Below are 6,000 nucleotides of genomic sequence, written 5' to 3'. Positions count from 1 at the left end.
TTTTTGTCGGCGGCGCTTACTACCACCTCCGCTGGTGGAGTTAGAGCGCCGATTCGGGGATCGATTGTCGCGTCCCAACGGGACGCGATAAATCGATCCCCGAGAGGTCGATTTCTACCCGCCGATTCAGGCGGGTAGTATAGACCAGACCTCAGAGACAAAGTTCTTTCTGGACTTCAGTCTTTTGGATGGTGTAACGTGTCCATGCAGTGGATGTCTTGGATTGTGCATCTGTTTTTGTGTATCCTTTACTGAAAGCATCATGCTTCACTGATGATGTAACCTCCAATGAGTAGGGCCCTACCAAATTCATGGTCCATTATGGTCAATTTCACAGCCATAGGGTTTTAAAATTGATAAATTTCTTGTTTTCAGATGCTTAAATCTGAAATTTCACAGTGTTGGAACCATGGCGATCTAGGCTTGCCAGGTGTCCAGTTTTCGATCAGAATGCCCGGTCGAAAAGGGACCCTGGTGGCGCTGGTCAGCACCGCTGACCGGGCCGTTAAAAATCCGGCCAGTGGTGTTGCAGGGTTAAGGCAAGCTAGTCCCTACCTATACTGGCACTGTGCCGCACCCCAGAAGCAGCCAGTAGGTCCGGCTCCTAGGTGTGGGGGAAAGGGGCTCCGTGCGCTGCCCTCACCCCAAGCAGTGGCTCCACACAGCTGGAGGGGGAGGGGTTGGTGCCTGTGGACGAGAGCAGCACATGGAGCCTCCTGGCTTACCTGCCTAGGAGCCAGACCTGCTGGCCGCTTCCAGGGCACAGCACAGAGCCAGGACAGGCAGGGAGCCTGCCTTAGCCCTGCTGCGCCACTGACCGGGAGCCAACTGAGGTAAGCCCATGTCCCGAACCCTGAGCCCTCCAAACACAGAGCCCCCTCCTACACCCCAAACCCCTCATCCCTGGCCCCACCCCAGTCCAGAGCCCTCACCCTCTCCCACAGCCAAACCCCCGCCTCAACCCGCAGCCCCCTCCCACATTCAGAATCCGTTAGCGCTATCACCAGCCTGGAGCCCCTTCCCTGCACCCCAAACCCTTCATCACCAGTCCCACCCCAGATCCCGCACCCCCAGCCAGAGCCACCCCTTGCTGGATCCCAACTCCCTGCCCCAGCCCAGAGCTCCCTCCCGTATCCTGAACCCCTCATTTCTGGCCCCACCCCAGAGCCCGCACCACCAGTTACAGCCCTCATCCCATCCTGCACCCCAAACCCCTGCTCTAGCCCAGTGAAAGTGAGTGAGGGTGGGGCTGAGTGATGGAGGGGGAATGTAGTGAGCAGGGGCAGGACCCTGGGGAGGGGGCGGGGCCTTGAGGAAGGTGGTGGGGCTTAGGGGTTCGATTTTGTGAGATTAGAAAGTTGGCAACCCTAGGCAGTAACTCTTTGCAGAGTTAGGGTCTTTATGTTGTTTTCCATGTTGTGTTGTAAGCAAGACATGAGAAGTAATTCTTCTGCTCTACTCTGCACTGATTAGGCCTCAACTGAAGTATTGTGTCCAGTTCTGGGCGCCACATTTCAGGAAAGATGTGGACAAATTGGAGAAAGTCCAGAGAAGAGCAACAAAAATGATTGAAGGTCTAGAAAACATGACCTATGAGGGAAGATTGAAAAAATAGGGTTTGTTTAGTCTGGAAACGAGAAGACTGAGAGGGGACATAATAGTTTTCAAGTACATAAAAGGTTTTTAGAAGGAGGAGGGAGGAAAAATTGTTCTCTTTAACCTCTGAGGATAGGACAAGAAATTATGAGCTTAAATTGCAGCAAGGGTATTAGGAAAAACATCCTGTCAGGGTGGTTAAACACTGGAATAAATTTCCCAGGGAAGTTGTGGAATCTACATCACTGGAGATTTTTAAGAGCAGGTTAGACAAACACTGTCAGGGATGATCTAGTTCAGAGGTGGGCAAACTATGGCCCGCGGGCCACATCCAGCCCCCGGGACTGTCCTGCCTGGCCCATGAGCTCCCGGCCGGGGAGGCCAGCCCCCGACCCCTCCCCTGCTGTTCCCCCTCCCCTGCAGAGTTACGCCACCGCGCGTGCAGCACTCTGGGTGGCGGATGCTCCTGCCGAGCAGAGTGTCAGTGTGTCTGGCTCCGGCCGCTGCAGCAGCCAGACATGCTGCTCTACATGCTCTGCTCGGCGTGGTAAGTGGGCCGGGGGTGGGGGGTTGTATAAAGGGCGGGGAGCCTCGGGGGGCATTAAGGGGACAGGGATCAGGGGGTGGTTGAATGGGGCGGCGGTTCGGGGGGGGGCGGTCAGGGGACGGGGAACGGGGGGGGGTTGGATAGGCATGGGGTCCCAGGGGGCCTGTCAGGGGGCGGGGGTGTGGATGGGGTTGGGACAGTCAGGGGACTGGGAGCAGGGGGGTTTGATAGGGGTGGGGTCCCGGGAGTGGTTAGGGGTGGGGGGTCCTGGGAGGGAGCAGTTAGGGGACAAGGAGCAGGGTGGGTTGGATTGCTCGGGGGTCCTGAGGAGGGCAGTCAGGGGGCGGAAAGTAGGAAGGGGGTGGATGGAGGCGGGGGAGGCACAGCCTTCCCTACCCGGCCCTCTATCCAGTTTTGCCACCCCAATGTGGCCCTCGGGCCAAAAAGTTTGCCCATCCCGATCTAGTTAGTACTTAATCCTGCCATGAGTGTAGGGGACTGGACTAGATGACCTCTCGAGGTCCTTTCCAGTCATGCGATTCTATGAGTAGTGCAACCACTTTGGCCTGCCTCCACAGCCTGGGCATCTACATTGTCTCCATGCAAGAGTTAAGGTCAAGCAGCCACATCTATGTTCTCATCTCTAAGTGGAGTAATATTTCATTAGACATACCATTGAGTCTAGTTGCCTTTCCACATTTCAGGGTTTTCGTGGCTATTGCCAGCTCCTTGGTGTTTGAGCTGCTCATTGTGGATTGTTCTATCTCTGAGGAGTGAGTGAAGTTCCTGCTTGAGTGTTTCACTTTGCATTGTGGGATGGCTTACCATTTCGGATGAACTGGTGTATGACTTGGATGGGAGAGACTGCAGCCATGTGCTTTGATTGCTGCTCATCAGGATTCAGCTTGTGCATGATAGCCCAGGCTTTTTTGCTATTATGGCACAGGTTTGTTTCAATCATCTCCCTCCAGGCTCCAGCAGTCACACTGCTCCTTTCCAATCTCTCTCATAAGCATTTCCCCAAGCCCACTGGTTTCTTCACTGAAGGGATTCAAGTCAAACAGTTCTGAATATTTCTTATATTGTTGGTTTGAAAGCCCAGGTACATATAATGTCTGACAGCCTTTGGAATGTACTTTTGGGCTGTTTTCCAAACCAGGGAGATAAATTCTCCATAGTGCTTGGATGTCAGAGTAATATTACAGATGGATTCATCCAATTTAGAAGTAAAGCCTTCCCCGTGAGGCTTTCTGAAGTTGCATCTTGACAGATACTTTGTTTTCCTGGGTTGTACTGCAGCCTTTGTTGTCTGCACTGATCTCTGCTGCAATTTTGGGATTGCTTCTATGAACTCCCTTCTGAAGTGGTCTGAATAGTCACAGGTGACAAAAGGTGGGTCAGAATTTTACCCCGGGTTCTATTGTGTCCCAAGGTATATTTGCCCTTGAAGTCATAGAGCAAGGTCAAGTTGTTTGTTGCTACCCACTTCTCAACTTCTCCCCTATTGTTGTCATTGTTGGGGGTATCCCCAAATAGTGCTGTGAATGTTGAAGTCACCTATGACAAGGCATGGTTTTTCTGGCAAAGTGTTCACCCTGGTGATTTTTTTAAACAGAAACTACTTTTTTTTGATTGAGTTCAATCATGAGTTCTACTGTACTATGATGTTTCCAAGTGATGTTTTTCACCAGTCTCCTGTCACATACAAGTACCGTTGCCACAGATGTTGCTTTCAGTATTTGCAGCAATATGAGAGCCAGGGATGTTTGGTGCTTTTGTCTCTCTGTGTGTTTCTTGAAAGCACTTGATGTCTGCTTTCATGCCGGACAGCATGTTAGCCTTCTCTGCTGGGAATCCTTCCACATTGAAACTGGCAATTTTGAGTCCTGTCTTTGGCTGAGGCTCTGAAAGGGGCTGTTTTTTGTCGACATCTGTCTGTCTTTTCTATTGCAGTCTCAGTGCATGTTGTGAGATTGGATCTCTCCAATGGCTAGTTGCAATGGGAAATCGACAAGGGGTCACAATGTGAATGTATCTGATATGACCTCCATTGATTTGTGCTAACGTACCTTCAAGCACTCCTCAGCCAGAGAGTAAGCAGGTATTTATTGTAGCTCATTGTGAAGCTATGTTCAGATACTGGATTCTACATAATCATAAAAATTACATGGTTTAATTTATCCACAATTTCAAAATAGCTTGGACTTAGTGATGACTCCCCTCCATCATATATTTGTTTGAAAAGCTTTATTCCCAAATCTGCCCAATGCCATCTTGTCAGCCTTCTCTCTCTTCCACTTCTGCTGAAATCCTCATCCATACATGAGGCGAGAAAAGAGGAAGGCAATTTCTCCTGTTTATCCACATTCTTGTTTCCCTTGGCATGAGAGCCTTCCCCATGCAGTTCTTGTCAACTACAACGCTCTTCCTGTACTTCTCCACACCATTAATGGTAAATCTCACTTCAAAATTTCAGTTGAAAAACTATTTTTTCCCTTCCTTTCCCCCCTCCTTTCCTGGGGGGAGGGATAGCTCAGTGGTTTGAGCATTGGCCTGCTAAACCCAGGCTTGTGAGTTCAATCCTTGAGGGGGCCACCTAGGGATCTGGGGCAAAAATCTGTCTGGGGATTGGTCCTGCTTTGAGCAGGGGGTTGGACTAGATGACCTCCTGAGGTCCCTTCCAACCCTGATATTCTATGATTACTCTCTATCTATGCTTTAACTCTCAAATGCTTTGGGATAGCTGATGAGACAAGTTATGCAACGTTAGCTATGTTGAAAGCATTATGTAAATTGAGATCAGTCAACCATGAATTGTGAAATAGGCCATTTAGCAACAACTTTCAGTAACGAAATACAGTCACTTTATTTACAGTTGTGCATTTCCATAAGAAAAAAATCCACCCACTTGGAAGAGTAAACAAAAATAATGTTTACAATTACCTTTCCTCTTAAAGATTTGTGGATAATTAGTATTAAGGCCTGAACATTGTATAGTATATGGCTCTTAAAATGAGGCATCCTGCAGTTTTCTGAGTACAGCCTGAAGGTCTTGAAAGCAACCTCTTGTGTGTTAAAGTTATTTTTGTAACAGTAAAGATTTCAGTCTAGTTTGTGTAATATGAAATCTTTGTTATTAGCTTCTCTTTTAGGGTTGTCAGGTGTCTGGTTTTCTACCAGAACACCTGATCGAAAAGGGACCCTGGAGGCTCCAGTCAGCACTGCTGATTGGGCCATTAAAAGTCTGGTTGGCGGCGCAGTGGGGCTTAGGCAGGCTCCCTACCTGGCTCCAAATGGCTCCTTGGAAGCGGCGGCATGTCCCTCGGCTCCTAGGTGGAGGTGCAGCCAAGAACCGTGGCCAATGGGAGCTGTGGGGGCAGCGCCTGCGGAGGCAGCGCACACTGTGCAGAGCCGCCTGGCCGTGCCTCTGCCTTGGAGCCAAGGGACATGTTGCCACCTCCAGGGAGCCGCCAGAGGTAAGTGCTGCCCGGAGCCCGCAGCCTTCACCTCCTCCCATGCCCCATGCCCCAACCCCCAGCCCTGAGCCCCCTCCCAGAGCTGGGAGCCCGCACCCCAAGCCTAACTCAGCCTTAAGCCCCTTCCCACGCCCAAACTCTCTCCCGGAGCCCGCACCCCACACCCCCTCCTGCGGCCCAACCCCCTGCCCCAGCTCAAAACCTCCTCCCACACTCCGAACTCCTTGGCCCCAGCCTGGATCCCTTATCCCCAGCCCCCCCCAGAGCCCACCCCCCTCTGCACCCCAGCCTGGAGCTCCCTCCTGCACCCTGAACCCCTAATTTCTGGCCCCATCGTGGAGCCCTCACCCCCTCCTGCACTCCAGCCCCCTGCACCAGCCC

Source organism: Trachemys scripta, chromosome 7, assembly GCF_013100865.1.
Source record: "Trachemys scripta elegans isolate TJP31775 chromosome 7, CAS_Tse_1.0, whole genome shotgun sequence".
Classification (NCBI taxonomy): Eukaryota; Metazoa; Chordata; order Testudines; family Emydidae; genus Trachemys; species Trachemys scripta.
The sequence above is the reverse complement of the archived record's forward strand: the minus strand, read 5'-3'. Positions refer to the sequence as shown.